The sequence below is a fragment of the Syngnathus floridae genome, chromosome 21 (genome assembly GCF_059516105.1).
Source record: "Syngnathus floridae isolate MCC-2025c chromosome 21, RoL_Sflo_1.0, whole genome shotgun sequence".
Lineage (NCBI taxonomy): Eukaryota > Metazoa > Chordata > Actinopteri > Syngnathiformes > Syngnathidae > Syngnathus > Syngnathus floridae.
Genome location: NC_142433.1, coordinates 4,268,596 through 4,285,256, shown reverse-complemented (window position 1 = coordinate 4,285,256; position 16,661 = coordinate 4,268,596). Strand labels below are relative to the sequence as shown.

Sequence of the window (16,661 nt, the reverse complement as noted above, 5' to 3'; positions counted from 1 at the left end):
CCCGACACACTTTTGTGAGTGACAACACACTTTCAAGCTCGGGGCGGAACATCAAAACATCATTTGCGGTCCTGCTGAAGAGAAGCGGAGGGGGGGGGGCGCAAGTGTTTCATCGTCAGTCTCCAAAAGGTGCAAGTCGGTAATGGGTGCTATCCGCCTTCAAACGTTGCCCGTCATCACGACAGTCAGCGCCTTGCTACTCGAGGTCAAAGGTCAACCTCGCAGGGGCCTGAAATCAGGCCAGGTTGCACTTAAATAAATAAATAATGTCTCCCATCCCAATCCTTTCCTTTTACCCGCTTGATTCCTTTTTGAACGCAACGTTTAGGAACCTCTCGGTGATATACGAAGCCGGTGGCAAGGTGAGAGTCCCCCGTCCCTTCTTAATTCAGTCCTCCTGGCTGAGTGCACTGGCACTAGAGCACTGATGGATGACGCAAGGCTCATTAGGAAAAGACAACAAAATCAATAGAGCAGGCACAGAGGTGTCAGCGCTTCACACACACCAGAAAAAAAAAGAAAAAAAAAACACACTGATAGTCTTTTCACCAACTGAAGCGTGTGTGAAATTTGGGCATTCAAGTGTGCGTCCGTTACGGTGTGAGTGATTGATGCTGATGGACACTTCATGGATAATGGATAGAATGTAATATACGACGGGGCGCCTCCTTGTTTGCGCCAGACACAGAAAGGATAACCGTGGAGGGTGAAAAGAAGGAGGCAGACGCCGGGTTTTGCTTCACAAAGTGTGACGGCTTTCTCCAAAGCGTGATATTGGGAAAAAAATGACAAAAGTCATTGTTGCAGATTGACGGTGTGCTTACACATCCGCTTGTTTGTGTGACACTGACAGACTTCCTTGGTACGCCAAAATCCCAACTTGCCAAAAATGTACCCTCTTCACCTTCAGTTAACTTTATATCATCCGCAAGTACCGTATTTTCCGCACTATAAAGCGCACCGGATTATAAAGCGCACCTTCAATGAATGGCCCATTTTAAAACTTTGTCCATATTTAAGATATATACATTTGGCCCGCGGGTCGGACTTTGGACACGCCTGCTGTCGTGGCTCAATATTGGTCCATATATAAGGCGCACTGGATTATAAGGCGCACTGTCGGTTTTTGAGAAAATTGGAGGTTTTTAGGTACACCTTATAGTGCGGAAAATACGGTAGATAAAAAGTCAATTTAAAGGGAATGAGCGTAACCAAGAATCAAATCGGTTGTGTTCACTCCCACAACAGCGCAGATGCCCATTGGCACTTTGTGCTAGTTACTTCCTGCTTGCTATGATCACCATTTTATTTTAATGTTCCATTTATGTAAATAAGGCTCCCAGTAGCTTTTATTGTGGACCACTGTGTCATTTAACTTTAATATGTATCATCTTAAACACAATTTAAAATTTGTTTTGTACAATTTGACCATTTTTTGTAGTTAACTACTTTAGTGTGCACTTTTTGGGGGTGGTGGGGGGAAGTGGATTTGAGGTGATAAAAAGCATGTGCTTATCTGCAGGATGAAGGTGGCAATTTTATGATAGCACACACGGCTGAGCCGCCGGCTGCGGTAGGCGACCGGGGTAAAGATATTGCTTCACAGTTTGCTGTTTGCGGCCTCATACGCCACGCATATCTTCCTGTGCGAGCCTCTGCACTTGGCTGTTGATTTCCCAGTTTGACTACAAGCGCCTGGGCAGCAGACAGCAGACTGTTACACTCCTCCACTTCATTCCCCTGCAAAAAAAAAAAACTTTATCGTCCTCTCTTTCTGCTCTCACTGGTGGCAATGGCATTCCAGAGTAAAGTTCATTCAATGGATCTTCACTCTCCTCCACTAAGAGCGCAGTAATTGAATTGAAATCAAACTTAATTGGATTGCTGAAGGAATGTCAGTGAACAGTGCACGTCTTCCTGGGAAGGAGATGTACAGCTCAGGTCAGATTGTGCCCGTGTGTGATGAGGTGACACTCAATGACGATAAATTAGATTAGACTAATCATTTTCACCATGAGGGCCGCCGTGTGCGGCTACGGCTTGGACGAGGGCGTCGGGAACATGCTGACACTCAGCAGAGGCCGGCCCGGCGCCCACCATCACACGTCAAGTCAACTTCCTGTACAAGATAGCAGCTGAGCAACTTTCTTTTCTACTTCCATATATATCGTATTATCACTGGAGAAATACAAACCCCTAGTGTATATGCAAAAGACCCGACTATCTAATAAAATTCCATGGATTGCTTTACTCCATCACTTTTTTCCTTCCCATCACATAGTTTGACTTCCAATCTTATTATTTCAACTGGCCAATTTTCATTCGACCGAAAGCGTCGGGAGTATCCCATGGGTCCACGCTACACATGTATTCTTGAATTTCTGCGAGAGAAGTAACTTCTCTTCTCCCTAAAGCCTTTTTTTTTTTTCATCAGAACTTGTTTCGGACTTCATTTTAGCTGTAGGCTCCGACAGGACTCCAATTAGATGGACGATGGAATTAATGAAATCTGTCTATCTTCTCCTCCTTCTCTTGCTCTATTTATCCCGGTGCTCAGGGGGACACTCGGTCTGGATTCAGTCAGCTCGGTGGCTTATCTCCTTCTTACTAAATTAAATATGTGTAATTGATGGTTTCATAAACAGAGCTAACCTTGCCAGGAGCAATCGGGAAGCGCCACTGAGGACATCCCTGTGAATATGGATTGCGTCAGAAAAAGAGTCCACCTTTTAGTTTCTTCCCCACGTCGTATTAGGAAATAGAAAAATAACAATTCCAGCTGCAATTGTTTTCTTTTTAGGGTCATGGTGTCTCCTGCCAGTACGCTGTGTTGCTTGTTATAATTTTACACTCACAAGAAGTTCCCTCATTCTTCCCCCGCTTTTATTGTTTGCATGCAAGCTCTCTGTGAAAAGGCTCAAACGAAAAAAAAATTCGACTGAACAGCGTTTTCAAAATTGATAATCACAAACATGGAGAATTCTGTGAATTTTTCCATTTTTAACTCAAACACAACTGCCATGCTAATGGAAATTAGCACAGATGCTATTTCAATCCACATAGAGCAGCAACCCAAACAAACCGAGTAATAATACTCAAAGGGAGTCAAACTCTTTCGTGCCAGATTGCATGAGACAAGGGCCTCACCTCCGACAGCCTCAAAAGCTGCCATCTACATAATGAATGCATAGAAAAGCTTATACACATTTTTTCCACAGCCCCGCTATCAATAACACAGACATATCCATTAGTGTGAAAGAGCCTAGTGTGGGGCAAACACTCCCTCTAGCATTTAAACAAATCTCCACAGGGACTCATTCTCCCAGACTCCCCTGGGGTGGGAACACACACCGGTGTTGGTCCATATACTGTACTACTGGGATTCAATTCTTGGAGAGGAGAAAGACACACAACACACACATCAGGAATCACGTTTGCTCTACTCATGTGGGCCGGGATATTTAAATTAATGAGTGAGATTGAGAGATGAAAAATGGGTAGGCAGAGGCTCTGACTATGAGTAATGCTAGTAATTGGAGGGAAACATATAGGAATGCATGGATTAACAAATGCACGTTTTTCAAAACACACATTGCTTGGAGTGTCGTCATCCGACTAAAGTTGCAGTACAAACTTGCAATCTTCAGCGCAACTCGTGATATTTTGGCCAAATACTTGTTTACGTCTTCCCGACGTGCTGTCAATTTATCAAGCCCCAGCGAAGCTCATACCTTCTGTTAGCGTGTTACGATCCTATAGCCCTGCCCTGATTTATCGGCTGTCTGGCCGCAGCACTCTCTTGTGTGTTTAGGTGCTAATTAGAGAACAACACACCAGCACGCATGCACGCACACAAGCGTGCAAGGCGCACACGTACGGTGCGACCGCAAGCTCACAGGTGATAGAGGCGGTGCTTTATCACCAGAGAAAAGTGGGTGTTGCGCCAAAAGAGGGCCTTAAATTACTAGTGACACCTCAAACAAGCCTCAACCGCACACACACTCGGAACCACACGCATACAAACGCACACAAATACACACATTCATCTGTACACAATATTAACCAGTAAAAAAAAAACTATATATATATATATATATATATATATATATATATATATATATATATATATATATAGTTTTTTTATATAGTCTATATATATATATAGACACACCGTATTTTCCACACTATAAGGCGCACCTAAATCCCTCCAATTTTCTCAAAAGCCGACAGTGCGCCTTATAATCAGGTGCGCCTTATATATGGACCAATATTGAGCCAGGCGTGTCCAAAGTCCGGCCCGTGGGCCAAATATATATATCTTATATATGGACAAAGTTTTAAAATGGGCCATTCATTGAAGGTGCGCCTTATAATCTGGTGCGCCTTATAGTGCGGAAGATACGGTAATATAAAGTAAATAAAATTAATAAAATAAATAGATAAATAATATTATTTTTTTCTTCCCTCAGTCCTCACTATGACCATCTGACTTTGCTCTATTTGACTGACCAAGTCCGCAGTAATCCCCCCAACCCCAGCAATCTGGAATGCCCAAGAGGGAAAAGTGCACTGCATCACTCCATAAATGTATGAGTGTCCAAAATGAAGAGGCGCTGAGAAATGTGTGGGCAGCAGACTGGGAAGCATGGCCAAGCTTACTAACAGGATTGAAGGGGGGGGACAGGGAGTGATGGAGGTGGAGAGGCTCAGGTTTAAAGGATGAATTGCAGAGGTGCGAGGAGGTTCATGTGGAAAATTGTGAATAGAGGTGTGATTAGATGATTTTCTATCTTTTATTTTGATTCATACCTTGATCGTCTCAATTTAGCATCCCTTGACACTCTGCTTTCTTGACGTTGGTGTTATAAGTTAGACGGGTAAACTCATTAAAGTGAGGAGTGACAGTTCATATTCGTTTGATTATAATCGACTCACATAATTATGGTGCAGTTGGGAAATAAGGCCACCCACAAATAAATCAATAACAGTCGATGGATTATATACGTATAGTTTGTGGTTGGTAAGACTTGTTGAGTCCCAGAAGGTCAAAGAGAGCCATGAGGGATATTTAATGAAAGGTTCCTTTTTCCTCTTTATTCTCCTTCCTTTCTGGAATGATGTACATTGGTTCTCCCCCCCGCCTCTTTCAATCCTTCAATGACTTGAAATGACTACGGGGAAAGTTATGCGGAGTTCAGGTGGAGTTCAGACGCAGACCTGCTCGCCCCTTCTTCTCTAGCCACCTCTCCGTAAGCCGACATGTAAAAATCTCCCTCGGCTTCCTCTTGACATGGGATCAGCTGAAAGCCCCCCATGAATGGCAATCGCCATTCAGTCCCCACCGAGGCTCGGACTCGAGATGCTTCTGGAACATTTATTTTTGTTGGTGCAGTGGTGGGAAAAAAAACCTCCAGATACGAACTACCAAGAAATCTACCCAAGCTAATCAATTGCTCATCAGGACAACATGACATCAGGGTGTAATTGCAGAGATTTTTTCAGGGACTTCTTCCATGTAGCTCGCCCTTGCCCCCTAGTGGACAAGCACTTAATTCCACTGGTAAAATGCATGTCAGTGTGGGTCAACGTGGGTGTGACACTTCCAGGGAACTGTCTCTCTCCTCCACGAGCATCCTGTAATCTTCCTGACACATCCAAGACCCCCCCCCCCCCCCTCCCCCGCCCATCACACCCCACCGTGTGCCTCACTGTAACGATCCTTATTAGGCAGCCTGCGACGAGTGAGATTTCATTAGGTCGTGCGCTGCGCATTTGCATGTGCACTCGTATGTGCTTGTGTGATCAGTGTGTAATCTATGTGACACCAGCCAGCCGAGAGAGAGACGCACGAGGGATGAGATTTACTGGACAAACACAGCCAAACGATTAGGTAGAGCGCCTCGTTGTCACGATGAGCGAGTGGAGCAGTCAGCAAGGCCTTAAGCAAATATATTTTTGCGGATCAAACATGGAGAATACAATCAGAATAAAGTTTTTAGACCACTTTATTATCGTAAAGAAAATTTTTCGAGTGAGTATTTTTTGGCAACATCTGGTTAATGTACGAATGTCACGAGCACCAACTGTCAATTTTATCTTCGATACTCTTGAAAGTTCCACGCCACAACTTTTTATCATTTTATTTCAAGTCAGGCTTTTAATTTGACAACATTCTCTCTCATCCATATCTTCCCATTCCGCGCTCACTCGTCGGCCCTCTATCATATCGCACGGCGTTTCCGAACCAATAAACGGAGGCACTCTGCTGGAGAAATGTATTTATCTTTCACATAAACTCCATTCCGGTCTCTCTCCAGTAGTTCTTCCTGGCACTTAATTTCTATTAATGGTTCTGCAACTGGCGCTCAAATCCAATACACCGCCAGTGAGGGAGCGCACATGGGGGAAATATGCATAGGCAATTATCCACAGTAATGTGCACCGTCCAAAACCATGCATCTGTGCTCATTGTGTGTTCCGGGGAAACTCCACGGCCACATGCAGGCGTATATTAAAGGTGGGGAGCGTGAGGATAGGGGAAATAGAAAGCCTTGTGATATTAGTGGAGCGACGTTACTGCAACCGGTCGCATTTGTATACATGGCATTTTTTAAATGAGGAAAAATGGTGATGCACCGACCACTTAGATAGGTTATGTGCTGGGGAAATTGTTATTTTTTTTAACAAATCCATATTCAATCTCCATGTTGGGTAAATAAGAATAATTCAGCATTCCACTTGGAATAAATATTTTTTATCGAGTAAACTCAGCAACAGAATTCGCTCCCATGTTTATGTAGCCACTTGTTGCTAGGCAGGGTTCGTAGAGTTAAATCTCAGCGGCACTACTGGCCTATAAAACAGTTGGCATATGCGAGAATGTCAAACTGCAGGCTGAAACTGCACACACGTTTGCAAATTAGTCCCAAAATAACACTATAATATTATGAGGCATGTTTTTTTAACACGTTCCCTTCACAAATGAAATGTGCATTAAATACATACAATTAAGTTTGAATCTAGTAACACCTCAGTGATTTTTTTTTTTTTAATAGCAGAAGTAATTATCATAGCTGGTAAAGACACAATCTATAACGATAGTTATTTTTACAATATTTACCATTTTTGTTGTTATTTCCTGCAGATATGTCAGTTTTATTCCTAAAAAGTACATTTTAATATTTTCGTAAGATGCAATTCCATGAACACTGCTAAAAAATTATTTCATATTTTAAAGTTTTATCTCCTGCGACATTCTTCTAATGTAAAATATACACAGCGACTCAATAAAGTTTGCATGAAAGTGTAAGAAAGATTCATAACTGTCTGCAAAGGTCAAGGGGTGCAAATATTTGACCCTCTTCGGCCCACTATCGGGTCGCGCCAGTAATCATCGTCAACATTGCGTGTCAACTCCTAGACCGGGTGATAGTAACATTTTACCCGGCGCCATTGTACCCGGAGAGGCCTCCGATATCTGACTGCTTATAGATATAACACAGCTCAGTGGGACAATGACAGGAGACCAATAACGGGCTCCTGGCCTTGTAAAGCTTCCATCTGCAGAAGAAACACAAAACAAATAAACCCGGAGGAGCTCGCACACACAAGCCTATTAGAGTGTCCGTAATGATACGGTGGAGTGTTTTCAAATACACCGTGGTGTGTTAAACTTTTATAGGCAGGGGTCAGTGATGAGGTGGGCTCAGATATGATGGGATGAGGCTTAATATGCTGTTTTATTGATACTAGGTGTGTGATTGTGTGTCTATGTGCGATGGTCGGATATATCTTTCATGCATGTCCCGTGTGTGATTTTCACTTTTTCTGTGCGGTCTTGCTTATCGGATCCTGGAGCTTTCTCTAAAACGTTAAATGTTATGGACGACAGGCGGTGACCCCCCCCCCCTGCCACTTGTAACCCCTCCCTCCCCTGTTACGCTTTGCATCCAATCATCTTCTTTCTTTTATAACCCATCCATTGTGTCCTATAAAAAAAAGCAATGTATTTTTTTTCACCAGCAGACAAACAAAAATTCTTTACTGTTGTTTGCTCACAAAAAGACAATTTCATAAAAGAAAAAAAAGTTTCACAATAGATTTGTTCAGCGCTACTCGGAAATATGTGCAGTTCTTTTCACCGCGTAGTTTTTGAAAAATGCAAAGAAAAGAGTAAAAAAAAAATGCTCCCTAAGAGACTCAAGCAGACCCAGTGAGCGAAATACAGCACATTAATAATTTGCAATATATTTGTTAGTTTTTTTCTCATGAACCCGGCCGGTCTGGTCGGCTGTGTGTCAGCATGTGTGCGTTCAAAGCAAGCCTGAGGGGAAGGAGACTCCAACCGGCCCGCTCCATCCCAGAGCTAAATTACACAAGCCAGCCGTGATTTCATGCTTGACTTCTTTACTTTTCCCTTCCCTGCCCTGCTCTCCTCCTTCTCTGTCTCATTTACCTCCGCTTTAACCCCGCGTGGATATTATCTGGTTAAGGAGCAAAAAAGAGGTGAACCACGTATGAATATTTCATCTGTGTTTGCATTAGCATTTTCTCCACAGATTTCATTGTTTTATGTATAAAACATGCGGCGTCATGGCACCCCTTTGCACTCGGGTCGTAGCCCTTGCGCCCCGAATCACAAGCCTTCACCTATGTGTGTGTTTTACGTGTATGTGGATGGACCTACGTTTTGCGGGGGTGCACGAGGAGCCAGGGGTTAGAGCGAGGCTAACACCGGCTCATCCTTCCTCTTTCGCGCACACTCCTCCGCCCTCAGGCTGGATTAGAAGATGAGGTGGGAGACAGAGTGAGATTGGAAAGGAGAGAAAAATGTGTTGTGAGGAAAGAAGAGATTAAGAGTGAATCTATATGAAAGTCGGTTGCGTTTTGGGGGGGCTGTTGGCTTGGATCCCGGTTTTGATATGCCTTGAGATGATGCGGCCTTCGCAACGGCGCTTTTTTTTTTTTTTTTTTTTGCCAAGGCCGTTTTTCTGTCTGACGGCTCACTTTCTATTTTATCACTTAAATGAGCGGGCGAATATAGAAAACGGGCTCGGCCGGCTGGCCGATTCAATACGCAGCTCAGCAGGTGTATGATGATTCTGGGAAATGGCTGCATGAAGCCATTCTGACCCGACGCCGTATCTCTTCTGAGCTTCCGAAAATTGGCTCCTTTAAATGTATAGTTTCTCCAAAAATTACCATAAGAGTCATTTGAACCGGAGAGGCACTGACGGGTAGATCAAATATGAAGAGGCTTGACCCGAGTGGGTGTGAAATGCTTATTTACCCTCACTGTGTGTGTGTGTGTGTGTGCACCTGTGTGTGTGTCCCCAAAGACAGGTTTGCAGGCCAGTACAGGGCCATGAATCATTTGGAGGCTGCACAAAAATATACTTTATTTTCTCATTTACATGAATCAGCATAAAATATACTTTAGATGCTCCAAAATGGAAGAAACCAAAAAATTGTCCATTTAATGGCTTTTTTTATAATGTTTTCTCAAGTGAGAATTGATCCCTATTTTTTTTTTTCTATTTTATAGCCAGGAATAATTTTATCTTCCCTTATATATTTCCTTCTCACACTTTGGGTGTGATCTCACATTTAGCCTCGTTCACTCGTGGGAGTTGTACAGAGCATCAAGTATGCAGCACACTTGATTGCACATTAATTTGCACATGGATAGAAACCTGTCTTCCTTTCTGCATAAACATCCCATTTTTAATTTAGCAAGATGACAAACGCCGATTACAGCTGTCACGTCACCGCTAACTAAACAAACAGCAATTTCCTACCTGCGCTTTTTCTGTTTGACCAATTGCTTTGCCTGAAAAATGATTTGGCCGTGTTACACTTTCGCAACCAAAGCAGGTCCCCCCCCCCCCCCCCCCCTCGCACACCTCCCACACACACATCAGACATCACTGAGTCTTCACCAAGATGAAAGTTGGTGTGTTGTGTTACTTTGAATTAGAGCTACGCTTTCAAAATTCAAAGTATTTGTAATCAAATCTTTGGGGAACGTCTGTTTTGGTCTGGCGCTTCAAACTGGTTTATACGTGGATAAATCGACTTTTCTTTTTGGAAAAGTAACAAAACTTCATCCTGAGAGCTGACTCAGAAAGAGCTGAAAGAAACGGAACAATTGTTCATTTTAACGGCAGTTGAACCCACAAAATCGATCCAAATATGCAGCACAACCAAAAAAAATTCATAAAATAAGAATATTTAATGACACTTTAAATATGAACCCACAAAATAGATCTAAATATGCAGCAAAACAAAAAACAATCATAAGATAGTACTATTTAATGACACTTTCAATATTTTTTAAATAATTTATATAAATAAAATAAATAGATAAAAAATTTAATATATTTTTTTAAATGCTGCTAAAAATGCAAAAAAAAATGTGTTTGATGAATTACATGAATCAGAGCCTTCCTCTGTGATTTCCTCTCTCGTAATAGTTCTAATTCGTGTCTGTCTGCAATTACGCACACGCAACAAGCGAAGTCCATCAATCAATGCGTGCTGACGGCTACGGATAATTCCCCCTCCCTTTTATTTAACCGTGCTTCATAATTCATCTTGGCTTTCAATCATACACAACATATGTTGCGCTGTCGAAATTATTCGTTGCATATTTTCTCGCCGATGTGACAGCGCGCTGCCACTTATTGCACTTAACTGCTTGACTTAAATGGTGTGAACATTCAAAGTAGTGCATAGGTAATGCATTAGGGAAGGGGAAAGTGTGACATAAGAGTTCCAATTAATAGCTGTTAGGAGTGAAGCTCTATCCTCCAGCTTTAAAAAATATACAAAAATTGGTAATTTGCTGCATGTTTGCATATTAACAACTCTGACAGCCTCTCAGCAGGGCAGACTTGCTTAGTTATTCGGCGATAATGAGAGCACCTCGCTGTCACACATGCGTAAGAAAAAAAATAGATTTCTTTCTGTGGATTAGTAAAAACACATTATAGAATTTTTTTTAGTGTTTGTGTACAAAATTGTGTGACTCATTTACCGTATTTTCCAGACTATAAGGCGCACATAAAAACCTAAAATTGTCTCAAAAGCCAACAGTGCGCCTTATAGTCCGGTGCGCCTATATGTGGACCAAATTCCTAAATTTAAACTGGCCTGAAGCATTGTGTCATGAAATCAATCATGAGTGGCCCGCTGAAGACTATGAATCATGAATCAAAAAGACTATGGATCATTATTTTGTGATTATAAAGTAATTTGTTGCATCTGAAGTTGAAATAAAAAAGATCAAATGGAGAATGATTTGATTTGGATTAAAAATCTGACATGATGCATTCATGGTGCGCCTTATATTCCGGTGCGCCCTATAGTCCGGAAAATACGATACATATGAACTCCACCTCCACCAATTAAATGCTTCATTTTTGTGTTTCAAGTCGACCTTCTGAATCAAATCAAAACTCCAAATACATATAACGAATGTTTTTCGACCTGCCGAGTTTGTAAACTCCCGCTCTATAAATAAAACTTGAATCCAATCTTTTCATTTTGACAGTCAGTCCACCCAATAAAAATTCAAGCCGCCACCCATCTTGGCTCCTGAACTAATATTTGGCAAAAGCTGCTTCCAGAGGCACTGAGACAAGTTGAACTCCCCAGCCGTGAACTTTAATTGACCTCTCTGAGGGGCCGGCTTGGATCTATCATCTTAACAGAGGCGATTCACAGCCCCCCCACTCCCCCCCCCTCCTTCCACATATGTCATGAGAATTGCTCAGTGGTGACACACATAAAAACCCACAAAAGTCACACACTGTAGAACTCATTGACTCAACCCAACTTTTTCTACATTGTGACTTGAGTTTCATAATCCGACCCAAAAGTAGAAAGGTTAAACACACTTAAAGAAACCCAAGTAAATCTGATTGACTGCTAAATGTTAATGACCCCCCGCGGGCAGCACGCCGCTGTATCCTCCCGTCACGTTATAGCGCAACGGTTATGCTATAGTGCCTCCGTCTTTGCACGCCACGCGGCGGGGACGGCTTACTGTACAGCTGGCACGCAGCCAGGAGTCCTTCCACTCGATGGTCAGGCAGGGAAATCAATCAAACATGGCTTGTCAGGGCCCTGAATCCATTACGGCGGGGAGAGTGCTGAGGCTTGAATAAACAGCCATGACAAGGAGAGACAATTAGCTTGAATTCGGTAGGTTGTCGGGAGAGCGGCTCGGGGATTTGACGGTCCCGCCTGGCCTAGTTTGGCCCACCTCGACGGAACGGCGTGGCCGCTTTATTGCCGTTAATTCACGAGGCCCTCTCTTGCCGCTCTCTTTACAGCCTAAGCAGGCAAAATCCATTTAAATAAACACCGGCGCCGCACAATGATGACTGAGGTGTTTAAAGGCACTGATGCGGGAATAGCGCACACGCTAACTCGCAACTGGGACCATTAAGACATTTCAAGTCCAACAATGGCCGACTTCTTCGGATTTATATCCCGCACTGTAAAGCGATTTCAACACGCTCGCGTACATACGTCTTAATGTAGGCGTAATTTGCACAACCTGCGAAATGAGATCATGCGTTTGGAGTATTGATAAATGACTCATATGTGTGAGAACATGAGAGGGTCTTTGTTTTCCATGGATCGGCCACGAGAGAAGTTTAATGCTAAGGAGAAAGGTGGCTTTTTTTTTTGGAGCATACGATGGCATTATTGTTTTAACATGCATTTTGCTCCTCTTTTGCATATCGCCGCCACCAACAGCGTCTCAGTGGCGCAGCTTGACAGTGACACAAAGCTTCGCATTCGTGAGCATGCATGATAAAGTAAACAGGGGATTATTTGGCAAAAACATCACTCAATAGTGCTGCGAGCTGTCTAAAACTTTGCCGGGAGTGCCTTTAGGCTAGGACCATTTATTATTTATATGCTTCTATGAGGGGGGGAAAAAAAAACAACAGTTTGAGTATTCATACAGTAGCTGATGAAGACTTTAGTGTGTGTGTAATTCTTCTTTTCATTTCTAAAAAAACAAGCTGTGCGAACTCAAAATGTCAAAGCTTATAACATTTTTAGCTAGGCAATTTCACTAAATATTTTAGTTTTTGTGCATTTTCAACTTATAAATGTAATCGTCCCCTAACTTAAAATAATCATTAAAACAATCTTTTTTTTCCAGAGTGCTTGAATATTTCAAAAACTACATTTTACTAAGAGTCATGTAAGTAACATTGCTTGCGTTTAACTTTGGTTTCCTCTATACCCACCTTTGACCACGTTCATGTAGAAATATTTATATTGAATCCAAACACCATGGTTAATTCATGAAGCTCTCCTTCGGTGGAAATGTTGCGTTTTAAGAGCTGACAGAATTCCTCTCGTAAAGTCCAATTTACGTCGCCGACTCGCCGCTCTCGCCCCGGCTCGTAAATCCTCACCTCCAAATACGTGAATGGACCTCTGTGCCGAACCTCCAACAATTTTCACACGCCAACCTCAGGCCAGTAAGAAAATAAGCATGAAATTCCGCGTGCCATTCTCAAACCCTCGGGGGGGGCACGGAGAAATACTTGAGTCGACTTTGAGGTTTCGAATGCATTTGTGTCCGTTCCGCACGCATAAAGTCCCAAACGCGGGGTGATTGCATGTCGCAGAGTGCATTCGATCCGTCCCTGCGGGATGCCATGCTTGAGTGGAAGTCCAGGTGGAGTCCCTAATGCATCGTATATGTGTGCACGCGTGCTAGAATATTCATCGAAAGGCAAGACTATAGTCTGAAAGCATCGGCGTCCACCGCCTATGACACGCATGCACTGTTCTTAGATGGCCTTATTGATTTCCACCGGCAGGGAGAGAGTGAGCGATGGAGCCAAGTGGAAGATTATTCAGAATAACATATATCTCTCAGTGGGAGTCCCGCGTATAGTGAGTGACAGCATCTCAGCTAAATTGTGATGAAATGATTGCTTCACTCTATGCTAAAGCCGCCTCTGTACTCGGCCTCTTCTCCTCTCCACATGTATGATTCATATAAAGACGTGCGGAGAATTCCTTCAAAGCTCTCACATGTTTATGAGTCCATAACATCTGACGTGTTCATGTTTATGCTCCCAAGCCACATTTGACATTTTCTAGATAGGATAAATCATTAATGATGACCTCAATAGGCGCTCACATCTTTGGCCAGCAGATCAATAAAGTGGTTAGGAGAGTAGGTCAGAGGGTCCCCGGGTGGTGCCTGTCACTATGCGAATGGAAGCGTCTTTCTCGCCAGCCTCCCAAACAGTCGGGAGCAGCACGCCACTGTCAAACATGGCCGCTAATTGGCGGTCAAACGTGACACCGGCAGGATTGCAGCTGCTTTTCTAAGATTTTTTTTTTTTATTTTGCCGCTTCAAGCAAATCCCTGGGTGCAAAGCGGTGGGAGTTTCATCCATTATTGATTCCATCCAAAAATGAAAGCAGAAACGCTCAGTGGGGACTGGGCATCTTTTTTTGCCCCATGCAGGAAAAAATATACGGTTGACCACCGAACAGACCAGAAAACCTCTTTTACTGGACACTTCATTAGGTACACCTGACTGAATGTTAGGCTGTAATTTACTATGCTGTAATGATATAATATATTCTGCTTTGAGAATTGGTATCTATCTAGTACACAGATGATGACATGGTGTTATGTAGTCACTTGCCAAGCTTGGCAGTGTCTCATCTCAGTCCTGCTCAATGATTCAGCTGTGCGGCATTGACCTCCACCTCACCTTGGCAAAAAATCCCCAACCAAATGGACACTTGGCAGCCAGCACACACTCTGGATATAGAAGCGTGTGTGCCCACGAGTGATAACACACACACGTGCACACACACAGTCTCTGGCAGCGGTTGTAATGCTGTGTGAAACAAAGGGGCAGATGGTTGTCAAGTGAGAGCGCCAACACTTGCAAGGCGGTTAAAATATGCATTTGTGTTTGTGTGTAAGCAAGGCAAGTGTATTTGTATAGCACATTTGGAAAAACAAGGTGATTAAAAGTACTTCACATGAAACATACATGAGTAAATACGGATGTCTCTGAGGTAGTTTTAACCAGGTTAATGCATACCCGGCAGCAGCAGGAATATGGTTTCTCCCACTGCTCATCAGTATTTGTTTTGGCCTGTTCTGGCTCGTGTGCCAGAAGTGGGAATAAGAGACCTGAGTCTTCTCCATATACCGTATTTTCCGGACTATAAGGCGCACCGGACTATAAGCCGCACCTTCAATGAATGGCCCATTTTAAAACTTTGTCCTTATATAAGGCGCACCAGACTATAAGGCGCACCATTAATGCATCATGTCAGATTTTTAATCCAAATCATTCTCCATTTTATCTTTTTTATTTCAACTTCAGATGCAAAAAAACCTACTTTATAATCACAAAATAGTGATCCATAGTCTTTTGATTCATAGTCTTCAGCGGGCCACTTATGATTGATCTCATGACACAATGCTTCGGGCCAGTTTAAATTTAGGAATTTGGTCCATATATAAGGCGCACCGGACTATAAGGCGCACTGTCGGCTTTTGAGACAATTTTAGGTTTTTAGGTGCGCCTTATAGTCCGGAAAATACGGTACTCCCTGGACACTTTATTAGGTACAACTGCACATTCGAATGAGATCTCCTACAAGAGGCTGGAACTAGCGTGTTGCTAACGAAAGGAAAATAACTGAGGATTAATTTTTAAGGGTCCTCTTGAAATGAAACCATATGAGAGTCACAAATCTCAACCACTCGGATTTAATTGGCCGGCTCACTCCTGTCCTCCATCCAGCGAGCATCACATGAATGAGACTGTCCACTCCATGTCATCGAGCCATTCAACGGCCATCCACTCTAATCCATCCCAAGTCGTTAGCCCTGTCCGCAAGGCTAATCATCATCTCATCTGGCTTCAGTTAGCCAAAGAGCAAGAATGAGACGGTTAAATATTCATGTCTCACCGCGCCGTAATATCCTCCTCAATAATGTTTGAACCTTTTGACCCGAGCTAATCGGCGATAATCGCGCAGTCACGCTCATCAGTGATGAAGCTGACGTGAGGAGCTTGATGAGATTTTGACAGCAAGTCGCACACAGACAAAAACACAACCTGGGATTGTTATTATACATCTGGAACGCACCATGACACTGGCGGTAGGCAACGTTCCTGGAAATTGACATCATTCATTTTCCCCGGAGGCATGTCGCTATGACATCATTCGATTAATGGTGGAACAATTAATTATGACCTATTAGGCGGGTGAATTAGATTAGCTCGTGAAAAAAGAATATATCCATGTGATAATATTACACCAGGATACATTAATGTCTTTTTGGATGAGACACAGTCGGCTAGCTAATTATAGCTATGATAAATGCCATTTCTCATATGATAATGCGTCTGTACCTCAACAAGGCTATTTGTTTTAATTTGATTATATTGAAAGTCAGTGTGAGAATTCGACACAAGGCAAAGTGACAGCGTGTGGCGCTTTAAATGAAACTTTCATATAGATGAGACGTTTAGCCCCATGCAATATTTGATAGCGGCTATTTAATGCACAAGCATGTTATTGTTTTTAAATATGGATGTTGTTATTGCGTCAAAGATGCCTGCAATGATAAATATGACAATGAAGCG

At 42.8% G+C, this 16,661-nt stretch overlaps 1 long non-coding RNA gene across 11 annotated transcripts in view; it reads left to right on the top strand.

Moving 5' to 3' along the window:
- Positions 1–16,661, top strand: part of LOC148380022 (uncharacterized) — a 199,698-nt gene that overhangs the window by 99,596 nt on the left and 83,441 nt on the right. The window lies entirely within an intron of this gene.